The sequence below is a fragment of the Malaclemys terrapin genome, chromosome 3 (assembly GCF_027887155.1).
Source record: "Malaclemys terrapin pileata isolate rMalTer1 chromosome 3, rMalTer1.hap1, whole genome shotgun sequence".
Taxonomy (NCBI): domain Eukaryota; kingdom Metazoa; phylum Chordata; order Testudines; family Emydidae; genus Malaclemys; species Malaclemys terrapin.
Window position 1 is genome coordinate 176,709,800 of NC_071507.1, and position 15,292 is coordinate 176,725,091.

The 15,292-nt window shown below is 44.4% G+C and overlaps 1 protein-coding gene across 4 annotated transcripts in view; it reads right to left on the minus strand.

The window, feature by feature from the left end:
- Positions 1-14,883, minus strand: part of KIDINS220 (kinase D interacting substrate 220) — a 171,004-nt gene extending 156,121 nt beyond the window's left edge. For all 4 annotated transcript variants that reach the window (XM_054021763.1, XM_054021762.1, XM_054021760.1 and 1 more), the window contains exon 1: positions 10,315-14,883. The gene's annotated coding sequence lies outside the window, so the exon portion shown is untranslated. The remainder of the gene's footprint in view (positions 1-10,314) is intronic.
- Positions 14,884-15,292: the final 409 nt, after the last annotated feature.

Below are 15,292 nucleotides of genomic sequence, written 5' to 3' on the forward strand. Positions count from 1 at the left end.
GATTAAAATCAATTATTTAAATGAAGGTTTCCTGCTTACCAATTCAAATCAATCCACCAGTATTTGAAACTGGGCTCTGGCAGAAATTTGTCCATAGCAGTACTACTTTTCATTGTTGACTGACATTTTAAAGAAACATATAGTCTGTCTATACAAAAATTGTTAGAAAGATGGATCCTGATATGGTATAAAGGGTAATTTGTTTTTAATTTAGATTTAGGGTAATTTTTAGCAATTATACATCGTAACTGAAAATTTATGTGCTATGAACACAAACCTGACTGATTGAGCCAGGATGCATACAAAGTTTCCATCACAAGCTACATTTCTTTGTCAGAATGTACCCTACTACAGAGAAAGCATAGCCCAGCTGCCTGTCAGTAAAATCTGTTATATTAGCAGCTGTACTTCTACCCTTATACAGGTTCATCCTCATTCACCCAGTCCCCTCACTTATACATTAAAAACCTAGAAAAATAATACATACCTAAAAGGTCCCAAACACTGAGGCCTTGTCTACACTGCGACTTACAGCACTGAAACTTTCTTCGCTTAGGGGTATGAAAAAAAAAACCCTAAGCGAAGAAAGTTTCAGCGCTGTAAAGTGGCAGTGTAGATAGTACTACAGCACTGGGAACTATTCCCCTCGCGGAGGTAGTTTTATAAAGCGGCACACTTTAATGTCAGCTGTGTAGACATACCCTTAGCTGTGAAGCAGTAAGCGTTGCTACATACATAACATACCTGACACAAACCCACAAAAGCAGGTTCACTGTCAAGCAAATATTTGACCCAGATGTTGTATTAAGCTACATATTTAACAAGGAAAAAATAGAAATTGGTCATAAATTCAACATGACCAAGACAATTGCAATAGAAACAGAAACCTTAACTTTTATTTTTTACTATTTTATCTAGGACATCTTAATATTTCATTAACTTTTTTTGCATTTAATTTCCTACAGTTTTTAAAGGGGAAAAACACACACTTGAATTAATCACTCCAACAGCCACTTCAGGCGGGAACATGCCCACTTCTTTTTAAGTGCCTCTCTGGTGCCTCTAGTATTCACACACTCCTTTAACTGCAAAATTAATTACAATATGTGCATTATTTCTTGAGGTGCACATTAAAGAGGCACTGGTGTAACGTTTTCAAGGTCCATACAATTGCCTCTATGAAGTAAACCAGGAACATATTGGGAAGGCAATCCCCACTTGGACAAGTGAACCAGGAATTGGCCCTACCAGAAGAGCAAAGGGACCTAAGTAGCTGGGGAGTCAAAATAAGGGAATCTGCTCTTTGCCATAATTTCAAACTTCTCCATTTATGGAAACCCCTAAACATCCTGGGACTATAAAGCCTGAGACATTAGATCACACCTTAAAACACCACAGTGAGGGTGAGGAGACTAAGAACACTGAGGGGTTAGATAAGGAATGGAAAGGTCTCAATATATGGGCAAAGATTAACCTATTTTTGTAAAGCTCACATTTCCTGAGCTTCAAAAGAGATTATTACTCTCAATAAAAATTGCAATGATTTGCTGATTTACCAAAAATTTAGTCTATCTAAACTGCAAGAGCTCCTAAAGCTAGCTGAACAGGTCCTGACAAACAAAACCTGTAAGCTTCTATTTACTCTCACAATCCTACTCACACCAGTTTCAAATTCCATACAGGGAAAAAATGCTATTTCATGTTAACCTTTGCAGTTACTCAATATACTGTCTCATAGATCTCTCATGTTTTTAGATCACAGATGAGTTTTGCCCATCTCAGTAGCTGAATGTTTAAAATTAGACTAGGCAACTCAGACAGTAAATTGTAGCATTACTTGGTAACCTTTTTTTTTTCTTTTTTTTTTTTAAATGAATAGGTCATAAAGTTAAACACCAATTAAGTTTCTTAAAAATTTAAATTTAAGAGAGATCACATACTGTGAAATGTTTTCATTTTGTTCTCCCTAATATTTTTTTCTCTCTCTATTACAAAAAACACCTTCCCTCCCCTCCACTGCTGACATAGGCAGATGCCTTTTTCAGTTACCTGCAAAAAGATCTGAAATGGCAACACAGAAGAAGACAGTGCTTGCTGCTGAATAAAGAAAATCTGCTACAAAGTAGGCGTACACAAATATCTAAATGCAGTATTTGAATGAATGTTGAAAAAACAAAAGTTGTATTCTCACAAATATGAATTTAAAACTGAAAATTAGATACTGGGACCCAATATAATCACATTTATGTGTGATATTTTATTACAGGAGAATGTTAATAAGAATCAATAGTCAGTAAACCTTACATCCTCACAAACTTTAACCTATTAGGGCTGGTCTACACTGGGGGGGGGGGTGTCGATGTAAGATACGCAAACTTCAGCTACCCGAATAGCGTAGCTGAAGTCGAAGTATCCTATTCGACTTACCCCACTGTGAGAACAGCAGCAAATGGACCGCCGCGGCTCCCCCATCGACGCTGCTTACTCCTCCTGATGAGGTGGAGTACGCGCGTCAATTTGGGGATCGATTTATCGCGTCTAGATGAGATGCGATAAATCGATCCCTGAGAGATCGATTTCTACCCGCTAATCCGGGCGGGTAGTGAAGACGTGCCCCCAGATATTATTCTATTGTATTTGTTAATAAATTGCTATAATCAATTATGAAAAATTTGCACTGAAGATTCTTTCAGTTCTAGTCTTAATTTTAAAAGTTAGATTGAGGAGTACTTCACTATGCAAATACTTTCAATGATTTCCATAGAACTACCTACAAAGTAATATACCAGTGAACATAAATAAGGATGGCAGAATTGAGCCAAAAGTGATTATGATTCCCTATCATTCCATATTTTACAATAATAGCATCAGAGAAAAATGTAGGGCTAGAAGGAACCTCAGAAGTGACCACTGAGGCTATACCGAGTAAACCTAGACCATCCCTGACCAGTGTTTTGCCAACCTGTTCCTAAAAACCTCCAATGGGAATTTCACAATCTCCTGTGTAAACCTATTTCAGAGCTCAACTACTCTTATAGTAAGTAAATTTTTCCTTATATCTAACCGACATATCCGTGTGATGGGGCGTATAAGCCCACACCGGGGAACAAAGGATTAAAGAGGAGCTCTGGGCCCAGAAGGCTCTACCCAGCTGCACCTGCCGCACATGTTCACAACAGAGGCCACAAAGGAAGGCAGAGTAAGGGAGCCATCCTAAACTGTTTGCTCCTGCAGAGAGGCCGGAGGAGCTCCACACCACCGAGAACAGACCCTGTTGCTGAGCAGCCCCATGGAGACAGAGAATAGTGGGCCTCCAGATCACTGTCAGGGGAACCTCCCTGGCAGCAGGTAGGAAGTGACTCAGGGAGCAGGCTTGTGGCATCTGCCCCCAGGTCATATATCCAATGTACCAATCACAGGGCCTTGGGGTGGAACCTGATGAAGCAGGACAGGCCTGGTTTCCCTACCCACTGGAGGCCGATACCACTGGACTCTGACGCAAATCCCTTTCCCACCCCACCCCCAGTGACAACTGGTGGAGAATGCAGGCACCAGGCCAGTCCCATTAGAAGAAAAGCAGCTGTACCAGCATATCGGCCCAAGGAGAGAGTCAACAACAGAAGGCAGTCCAGCAACAGCAGGGTCAGCCACTGCCCAGCAGCAGCAGCAAGCGACCCAACAGCAGCAGCTACTCCAAGAGCTGGTGGCAAAGCAGCAGGAACTACAGCCACACCTAATTCAGCAGGCAGCAACACTCTGCAGCCCCAGGGTGCATCTAATGCCATGGCGCCAGGACCCTCAGGTAATGTCCTTCACCCACCAGGCAGCCCATCAGGCTCTCAAAAATGGGCCCCGGGGACAACCAAGAAGCATTCTTGGTCATCTTTGAGCAGGTAATCATGGCAGCATGCTAGCTGCAGGAACAGTGGTCCACCCTCATAGCCCCATCCATCCAAGCTGCCTACAGGGGCCTAGATTGCATAAAGGCACTGGATTACATTACAGTAAAAGCAGGCATTTTAGTTTACATGGATATCAACCCCAAGCCATTCTGCCAACAATTCAGTGATTGAAGGAGAAGAGTCTCTGGATCACCATCAGGGTGAAACCCCTCAGAAACAGGTAGGAAGTGACCTAGGGAGTAGGCTTGTGGCATCCGCCCCAATGCCACATATCTGACCTGTCAGCCACAGGGCCCTGGGTTGGAACCTGGTGGAGCAGGCAGGGCCCGGTTCCCCTACCGCCCGTCCCATATTCTCACTGCTGGGCAATATTACCTGACTTGGATGCAAATCTTCTCCCCCAACCCCCCACTCGACACTCTCTTGCTGCAGATTAAGCCCAGTACTTCTTGTCTAACTTTCAGTGGACAAAGAGAACAATTAATCACTGTTCTCTTTATATACATTTGAAAAATTTTACTAGGTCCCCCGTCAGTTTTTGTTTCTCAAGACTGAACATGCCCAGTGTTTGTGCTTGTGTTTTAAGATTTAGACAACTTTACCTATGAGAAAAGGTTATCATTTTTGTCACTCTCCTCTGGACTCTCCATTTTGTCCACAACTTTTCTAAAGTGTGATGCCCAGAATCGGACACAGTACTCCAGCTGAGGCCTCACCAGGGACAAGGATCATGGAACAATTGCCTCTCATGTCCTACATACAACAGTCCTGTTAATACACCCCAGAATCATATTAGCTTTTTTTCAACTGCATCACATTGATGACTTATTCAAGTTGTGATCCATTATAACCCCCAGATCCTTTTCAGCAGCACTACCACCTAGTCAGTTGTTCCCCACTTCGTAGTTGTGCATTTGATTTTTTTTCTTCCTGAAGTGTAGTAATTTGCACTTCTCATTATTGAATTTCATCTTGTTGATTTCAAATCAATTCTCCAATTTGTCAAGATCATTTTGAATTCTAATCCTGTCCTCCATAGTGCTTGCTAGCCCTCCCAGATTGGTGTCATCCGCAAATACTCTCCAATCCATTATCCAAGTCATTAATGAAAATATTGAATAGTACTGGACCAAAGACTGCCCCCTGTGGTACTCCACCAGACATGCCCTCCCAGTTTGACAGCAAACCACTGATAATTACTCTTTGAGTACAGTCTTTCACCCACCTTAACCGTAATTTCACCTAGACCACATTTTCCTAGTTTCTTAATTATGGGAATGTCATATGTGACTGTGTGAAAAGCCTTAAAAAAATTAAGATGCAACATGTCTACTGCTTCCCCTCTACCCATTAGGCCCGGAACCCTATCAAAGAAGGATGTTAGGTTGGTTTGGCATAATCTGTTCTTGACAAATCCATGCTGACTATTCCTTATAAACCCGTTATCCTCTAGGTGCTTACAAACTGATTAACAATTTGTTCCAGTAACTTTCCAGGCATTGAAGTTAGGCTGACAAGTCTATAAATTCCCCAGATCCTCTCTGTTCTTTTTAAATATAGGTACTATATTTGCCCTTCTTCAGTCTTCTGGGACCTCACCCGTCCTCCTCCAGAAGTTTTCTAAGATAATTGCTTATAGTTCCAAGATTGCTTCAGTACCTTAAAGCAATCTTAAGTACTTAGAATGAATTTTATAAGGACCTTCCAACTTGAACACATCCAACTCATCTAAATAGTCTTTAACCTGTTCTTTCACTATTTTGGCTTGTGATTTTTCCCTATGGTTGTTAATGGTAATTGTGTTACATATCTGGTCACCATTAAACTTTTTGGTGAAGACTGAAGTAAAACAGGCATCAAACACCTCAGCCATCTTGATGTCATCAGTTATTAGCTTTCCTTCCGTGCCAATAGTGGACCTACACTTTACTTCATGTTTCTCTTGCTCCTAATGTATTTAATGGTCATTCAATTGATGATAAATATGATTTATTGACATAGTATCCAACCCATCTGAGGGTCTACTGGATGAAGAGGAATAGCTAATGTTGGAGCAGCGACTGCCTGACACAGTGGAAGGAGCAAGAGGGTTCAACATGAACTGGTCATATTGAATAGAAAAGCAGTAACCATTTTCACCAGCAAGTACCGGAGTATTATAATAACCAGTACTGTATCCCAGTAAGAATGATCTAACTAGGTAATGTTGCAGGTACCATGTGGAAGAAGTAGTGCCTCCTTTTAAATACACTTCAGTAGGTCCTGAGGACAAAAATAAGATTTTGTGCCAGAATTCTAATTAACATCTAATTATAGTCAAATTTTCATATAGCTCTCCTGCCAAATGATGGACAAGAGGTTGGAGACAAGGGCTTGGGGAGATCCAATTCTGGCCCTCAGGGAAAGGGAGGATGAATGTTGTAAGAACACCACAATAATCCTCTCCTGAATCATCATCTCCCCCTTGTCTCAATTCCCCTCCTGACTAATACCCTATGTTGATTGTCATCTTTTCTCAGCATTTGAAAGCACTTTTTCCTCCCCATATTTGAATGAGTCAGTTAAGGAATAAAAAGAAATATGACAGCTTTTATAAAAACTATATATCAGAGTCAAAAAATTTCTGAAGAGTCACTGAGAATTGGGAAGGTACCAAAAGACTGGAACAAAGCAAATGCAGTACATATTTTAAACAAAGGCTAAAAAGTGGTAATTACTATCTTATAAGTCTAACTTCCCTGCTTAATAAAAAGAGCAAACATTAAAAGAAAATAAACATCTAGCAGATAATAGACCCATGAATAGTACGTGACAAGAGTTTATAAAGCATAAATCTTGCCAGAAAAATCTTGCACTCTTAAGATAGAATTTAAATATTGGTGGATAAACAAGTGATTGATCCAATACATTTGGATTTTAGTAAAATATTGCACTACCTATTTCCTATAATGCACTGAAAACTTCTACATAATAAAAGCATGGTAATTACTACTATAATATATCATTTTCTGTTTCAAAAAATTCTTTTAAAGAAAAATAAAAAGTTTCAAAGCAAACAAAACTACCAGTGTGAACTATCTCAAATGACTGTAGTAAATAATCCATTCTGTGTGATCTTTGCACCAAGTGGAACCCAACTGTGGGCCAGAAAATAAGCCTGCTTAATAATGTTCTTATCACATTATTTCTTGCTGACAACATGCTTTTCTAAATCACATTCAGGATACAGTGTACTTAGATTTTCAGAAAGCCTTTGACAAGGTCCCTCACCAAAGGCTCTTAAGCAAAGTAAGCTGTCATGGGATAAGAGGGAAGGTCCTCTCGTGGATTGGTAACTGATTAGATAGGAAACAAAGGGTAGGAATAAATGATCTGTTTTCAGAATGGAGAGAGATAAGTAGTGGTGTCCCCCAGAGGGCCGTACTGGGACCAGTCCTATTCAACATATTCATAAATGATCTGGAAAAAGGGGTAAACAGTGAGATGGCAAAATTTGCAGATGATACAAAACTACTCAAGATAGATAAGCCCCAAGAAGATTCCAAAGAGCTACAAAAGGATCTCACAAAACTGGGTGACTGCGCAACAAAATGGCAGATGAAATTCAATGTTGATAAATGCAAAGTAATGCACATGGGAAAACAATCCCAACTATACATATAAAATGATGGGGTCTAAATTAGCTGTTACCACTCAAGAAAGAGATCTTGGAGTCATTGTGGATAGGTCACTGAAAACATCCACTCAATGTGCAGCGGCAGTCAAAAAAGGGAACAGAATGTTGGGAATCATTAAGAAAGGGATAGATAATAAGACAGAAAATAAGTATGCCCACATCTTGAATATTTGTGCAGATGTGGTCACCCCATCTCAAAAAAGATATGTTGGGCTTGGAAAAGGTTCAGAAAAGGGCAACAAAAATGATTAGGGGTATGGAATGGCTGCCATACGAGGAGATTTTTATAAGACTGGGACTTTTCAGCTTCAGAAAGAGACGACTTATGGGGGGTTATGATAGAGGTCTATAAAATCATGACTGGTGTGGAAAAAGTAAATAAGGAAGTATTATTTACTCCTTCTCATAACACAAGAACTAGGGGTCACCAAATGAAATGAATAGGCAGCAAGTATAAAACAAACAAAAGGAAGTATTTTTTCACATAATGCACAGTCAACATGTGGAACTCCTTGCCAGAAGATGTTGTGAAGGCCAAGACTACAGCAGGGTTCAAAGAAGAACTAGATAAATTCATGGAGGACAGGTCCATCAATGGCTATTAGCCAAGATGGGCAGGGATGGTGTCCCTAGCCTCTATTTGCCAGAAGCTGGGAATGGGCGACAGAGAATGGATAACTTGATGATTACCTGTTAATTCCCTCTGGGGCACCTGGCATTGGCCACTGTCAGAAGACAGGATACTGGGATAGACTGACCTTTGGTCTGACCCAGTATGGCCGTTCTTATGTAAAAATCATGACTTTCCCATTTGGCTGTTTTGTTTTGGATCTTGTACTATCTATGTTTTAGACTAACTCCTTGCAGCAGAGACTGTCAGTTTCCCATCTTTACATATTTACTCTTAGCTCATTTCCTTTAATCATTTAATGAGATTTCAAATCCACAGAGACTTCTTAATTTCTGATATTTATATTACTAACAAGCTGTAAAACAGAAAATGTGTTAGATTATAGCATTTCATATATGCTATAACAGGGGTGGGCAAACTTGGCCCGAGGGCCACATCTGAGTGGCTCAGGCAAAGGGTTGGAGCGGAGGAGGGGCTCAGGGCAGGGGGTTGAAGTGCAGGAGGGGTGCAAAGTGCTTGAGGGGGCTCACGGCAGGGGGTTGAGTTGCAGGGGCGGTTCGGGGTGTGGGCTCCAGCCAGGCGCCACTTACCTGGAGTGGCTCCAGGGTGGCAGCGGCTCCCTGCCTGCTCTGGCCCCGTGCCGCTCTGGAACCACGTCCCTGCGGTCCCGAACGAGGCAGGGGCAGAGGGCTCCGCAGGCTGCCCTCGCCTGCGGGTAACTCCCCCGAAGCTCCCATTGGCCACGGCTCCCCGTTCCCATGGTGCGGTGCCTACAGGCGAGGGCAACACACGGAGCCCTCGGCCCCCCATCCCCCAGGGGCCTCAGGGACATGGTGCCAGCCGCTTCCAGGAGCGGCGCAGGGCCTGCGGCGCCACAGCAGTGGCAATCCCATGGACCAGATCCAAAGCCCCGAGGGGCTGGATCCAGCCCACGGGCTGTAGTTTGCTCACCCTGTGCTATAATCTATGAATTCACTTCAATGGGTCCTTCAGATGACATGGTCTCTATAATGTAAACACATTATTAACCTAATAGATCTTAACGGTCTTGAAGTTGGTCCAATAAAAGATATTACCTCACCCACCTTGTTTCTCAAATATATTTTAGACATTTAAAAAGTGTCTACCTAGTAAATCAATAATTAATTACTTTTACTTTTACATATGCCTTTTGGATTTGAAGAACAATTCCTTTCCCCTTGCTATATTGTCTTTCCACCTGCTCTGCTTATTTTATTTTTAATTTCTGCAACATGGCATGGGGAAGGTTTATTTTGGGGCAGTTACTAGCTTGGATAAGTACATTGGACAAGATAGCTCAGTGGTTTGAGCACTGGCCTGCTAAACCCAGGGTTGTGAGCTCAATCCTTGACGGGGCCATAAGGGGCCACTTATGGATCTGGGGTGGAAAAATCAGTACTTGGTCCTGCTAGTGAAGTTGGGGGACTGGACCTGATGGCCTTTCAGGGTCCCTTCCAGCTCTATGAGATAGGCATATCTCCATATATATTAAGATCATGTTTGTCATTCCACATTAGCAATAAGGGGGGGAACATTAGAAGACAGATGCTCTTGTGTGGCTGACAGCCGTGCTTGTTCATGTTTGTAGTGCCCCACGGGCTGCTCATTAAATTCGTGTTTGTCCATGGGCGAGTGCGCGTGGTGGAGGGGTGTAAATGAAAAATCCCAGCAAGGGGGCGAGAGGGGAGGGAAACGTATATATGACAATTCTTGGGGTGGGGGGTGGAAATGACCATTCACTGCACGGGGGAGGGAGGGGTATAAATGGGCCCGGGAAGGGCTCTGCCCTGCCCGACACCCACACAACCCCCCCAGTGCCGAGCGCGGCTGAGGGAGCTGGAGGGACAGAGCAGGCGGGCGGCGCCTCTCCCTGGACAGCCTCGCCGCCGCCCTGCCCAGCCCAGGCAGCAAAGAGCTGCGCGCCCCGGGGCAGAGAGCGGCACACGGGGCCCGGCCGTTACCCCCGCCCGAGGTCTCCGCAGTGTCCGGCCCCAGACAGGGCAGAGCGGGCAGCCACCGCCGCGGGGTCCAGGCGGCTCCGTCGCGCCCTTTGTATGACAGCTCCGCGCTCCCCCGCTACTTACCCCTTAGCCGGCGGGACTCGGCCCCCGCGGGCGGGCGGCCTCTCCGGGCCCGGGAGATTCTGCCGAGGCGGCGGCTGGCTCCGATCCGCGGGCGGGGGCAGCGCCAAGGGCTCTTCACCTGCACCCGGCAGCGGCGGAGGCGGCAGCCATCTTACCTCCTCCTTGTCCCCCCCTCCTCGGAGCCGGTCACGTGAGCCCTCCCGTCGCCTTAGCCCTGGGCACAGGAGGGGCGCCCGGCCTAGCCGTTAGCGCTGGTGTTTACACCGGACTCGGAGCCAGGGGGGCGGGGTTCGAACCCCCGCGGGGACAGCGGGATCCCAGCAGCCTCCCCTTCGCCGCCAAGTAATTCCCCCTTCAACAGACTCCGCCTCAGCATCCCTCGGCTGAAAAACCCCCCTCGGGGGTCTGCTCCAGCGCCAAGGCTGGCCTAGGGCTGCACCCTCCGGGCGCTGGTCCCTGAGCACAGCGGCGGGATTCGCCCGGCTGCGAAATGTTCCCGGCCCCAGGAACCGTCTCGTCTGGCTGCTGCGAGGCTAGTAAGATAAGCAAGTTGTGTGTTTCAGAGTAGCAGCCGTGTTAGTCTGTAACCGCAAAAAGAACAGGAGTACTTGTGGCACCTTAGAGACTAACAAATGTATTAGAGCATAAGCTTTCGTGGGCTACAGCCCACTTCTTCAGATACAAGTTGTATGTGTGCGCTGGCAGCAGGCGGGCTGAGACGCCGCCTGCCCCAGGAGGAGACTGAGCCTCACCACTGTGCCGTTGGGGGATTGTCAGACGTTATTTTAACGAACGGGTTCGTCCACCCTACGTCTCTCCCCTGGTGTCTGGGGCTAGAGGAGTCCCTGCAGCACAGACGGCAGCTGCAATCTTGTCTCAAGCGCAGCTGGTACTACAGGACTGAATACAGCCAGTCAACTTGTGCAACCCCCAGGATAGCGCATCTGAGCATGTATAAATACAGACCTGATTACTTTTTTAAAAAAATAACTAGAAAAGAAAGCTGCAGTGGTCGTGTTCAGCTCAGCAATCTAAATTCACAAGGGAGATGCTCCTCATTCTGAATACATTTAAATGAGCTTGAACTCAATTTAAGAGCAAAAGCAATTGTTATTTCTGAGCTTTCAGCTAGCAGTGGCCAGCTGAGAAGTGAGGTGCACCTAAGGGTTCACAAACAAAGGCAAGATAACCAGCTCCCAGTGCTGAAGAGCGTCAGTGCCAGGTCATGATTCTTGAAACACCCACAAGATTTTATCCACAGAAGTAGCTCCATTAGTGTATCCTCTCTCTTGTGTTAACCTCCTGAGCTTTATGGAGTTTCAAACATGTCCCAGACATAATTAGCTCTTTTCACAATTCAAAGTGTTCCATTGTTTGTCTGCATCTAAGTAGCTGGAGGACTTGGTGATGCTATGCAGAAAGTTATTGATTTTTTGCCTTCTGCGTGTTTTACTTCACCCTTCTGTAGTTTATCAAAAATGTTGCTTCTAAAATCATCTCCAACTTCACTATCCCCCCCCCTTCAAGTCCCTTTACATGGTTCCCATCTTTTTCCAATTTGTCCTCATCTTCTAGGTTCTCCACAACTTTGTCCTACCTATATATATTTTCTGATCTCCTTTGCTCTCAATACTCCTCCAGTCCTGTCTCACTTTTATGCTATCACCTACTCTTAGAACAGCCTTCCCTTGCCTCACACAGAGGCTCCATTGAAGTCAATGTCAGACTTCCACTGAATTCCAGTGAGGCCAGGATTTCAACCCTAAGCGTCATCCTTCTCATTCAAATCCAATTTTTTGTAAACACTAATCTCAACTGATGTCCCAACATCATCTTGAATTTGTTATGTCATCCAGTGTACATTTGTCTGAACTAGACTGCTAGCTGCTCAGGCTAGGGATGTTTTCAGAGTTTGTAAAGTGCCATTTACCATACCCTTATGGTGTTTAGAAATATAGTATGATATGCTTGTAGACTAGTGCAGTGGGGGATATGGTCCACAAAAACCTAAACAATTATTTCACTGAGCACATTTACCTCCTCTTCCCCCCCTCAAGGATTTATATTTGAAGATTATGATGCATATGTTAAAAGTAAGTTTGGGGGGTGGGGGTTGAACACAAACAAAAAAACTGGGAAAGGATCCAGCTCAGTCTACAACCTGATTCAGGCAATCTGACATGGAACTCCACCTCTTCAGAGGTTCTTCTACCATCTGACTACAAGCTAGTTGCTTTTAAAATCCCAGAGCACAAACAGTGGCAACAAAAATCAATCAATCTCATGAATCTCACAAACAAAAATGGGTGGTTTCATTTCTTACCTGTCCTTGAGACGCATTTGCTTTGTCTCAGTTTGGAACTGTTCTCTTGCTCACTCAACATCCTGGAGATGAATGCATGGCTGCAGAGATGGTGTCAGCAGGAGGGCTTTGGCTTCCTTGACCAGGGATGCTGTTATGACAATGAGGATTGCTGGCAAGCAATGGGGTCCACCTAACTAAGAATGGGAAGAGCATCTTCTCACACTCAAGGCTGATTTCCCACTCTGAAACTGAGTGCAGAAGGTGGGGGGCCTGCAAGGACTCTAAAAATTAATACTTGCCACTCCAGGCTTGTATTAAACTCCCAAGGTTACAGCTTTTCTCTGACCTTGGATTGGTAGATGCTGCCACTACACAAGTGCAGAAACCCTTTGAGACTATGAAGGCTCACTTGGGAATTCCTTCCTGGGGGCTACCCTCAAGCCCTTTCACCTCCCCTCCGGGGAAGAGCTGAGAAAGAAAAAGAAAAAAAAAGAATTCAGCTATTGTCACCAGCTAATTAAACAGGCGCACAAACCTCTTAAGACACAAAACTCCAATTCTGTTCTTTAAAAAAGTAAATTTTATTAATAACAAAAGAAGAAAATACAGCTGGGAACTTAGGCTTTTTGCTAAATTAAAAAAAAAAATTACAAGGCATCAATAATAAGCTTCTTGAGGACCAGCTTAAAGGTTTTTTTTCCTGAGACTGACCAGTGGCTTTCCCTCTCAGAAAGTTTTTTGCTGAGAAACACGACAGGATGGAATTATTGTTCTGGTCTTTCTGCATTAATACTGCTCCTACACCATGTTCAGACACATCTGTGGTTACGACGAAAGGTTGGTCGAAGTCTGGAGCCCTTAGTACAATGTCAGACATAAGGGCTGCCTTAACCTGGTTAAAGGCTTTCTGACACTTCTCAGTCCTCTGCACTGCATTTGGGTGTTTTTTTCCTGGTTAGGTCGGTCAGTGGGGTGGCAATTTGGCTGTAGTGTGGTACAAATCATCTGTAATACCCGGCCAAGCCTAAGAAGGATTGGACCTGCTTCTTTGACTTAGGGACAGGCCAATTTTGGATACCATTTACTTTAGCCTGTAGGGGATTGATAGTTCCTTGACCCACCTGGTGTACAAGGTACGTTACCCTGTTTAGGCCTATTTGACATTTTTTGGCCTTAACCGTTAATCCTGCCTCCCTTATGCACTGGAAGATAGCTTGGAGGTGTTCCAGGTGTTCTGCCCATGAATCTGAGAATATGGCCACATCGTCAAGACTGAAAATTCCCCAGATCCAGCCAGAAGGTTCTCTACCAGTCTCTGGAAGGTGGCGGGTGCATTTCACAGTTCGAAAGGGAGCACACTAAATTCATACAGCCCTACATGGGTGATGAAGGCTGACCTTTCCTTGGCTGGGTCATCTAGCAGCACTTGCCAGTACCCCTTAGTTAAGTCTAAGGTGGAGATGAATGGGGCACATCCCAGTTTTTCCAATAGCTCATCTGTGTGTGGCATTGGATAGTTCTCTGGGCAAGTTACAGCATTTAGCTTATGGTAGTCCATGCAAAAGTGGATTTCCCCATCTGGTTTGGGAATCAGAATCTCTGAAGAGGCCCATGCACTGTAACATGTCTGTACATGTCCTTGATCTCCCTTTCTATTGTGGTTTTGGCTTGAGGAGCCATCCGGTAGGGTTGGGCTCTAATTGGGCAAGCATCACCTGTGTCAATGGAGTGGTACACCCGTTCTGTCCGTCCTGGATGACTGAAAACATTGGTGCAAAGCTGGTGCACAGCTCCTGGATTTGCTGTCGCTGCTTATGCACAAGGGTCATGGAAAGGCTCGCCTCTTCTATGCCACTGTGGAAGCAAAGAAAGAACTGACAAGAAGGGGATGCAATACAGGACAGTTTGTTAGCAAAAGTCAGGCTAACTGTAACTTTAATAACGCGAGATTTGTAGAAGCGAAAATTGTGTGAGGCGAGTAAAAAAGAACTGTGTAAAAAGTCATTATGACTTGGTATAAATAAAGTGTAAAAGACTTTGTGTAAATAAGGTATAGAAAATATTGTATGTTGGCAAAAGTCAAAACAAGTAAAAAAATAAAATATCAAGATGGCCTATGTATAAACAAAATGCAACTGTTGCTCATTATTGTCTGTAACAAAAAGTATAAATGCTTGCTGTAATTGTTTACCTGTTGAAAGACCTGCTTAGCTCTCTCCCTCTGCGCAATTGTGAGAGTTAATAAAGCATCTGACTTGCTATACCTAAACAAATAGTAAGAACTCTGTTTTTCTCCGACAATTTGGGGGCTCGTCCGGGATGGCAACGCCCGCAGAGGCACCGGCAGCTGCTACGGATCGTTCCCCTTTGAACCCCATGGCGCCACAATAGAGGTAGGAGACCTTTTGAAATCTCTATTGGGGTGTCGAAGGAGGACTGTCCGTGGGGCCGTCTGTCCCTGTTGGGCTCACGCCATCCGAACTTATTGACTGTGCAGCAAGGTCAGATGCTGAGCGGCTTAGGGGAATTGTTGCCGCCCCCTGTATGCATATGCGAGGTGCATAGGTATGCACCGGTGTTAAGGGGTTGTTACCGCCTCAGGAGGGGTTTTTACCGCCTCGAGTGATGCATCGAAGTACTTGGGAATAGTACCTAGAATAAGGCCTTGGTGTG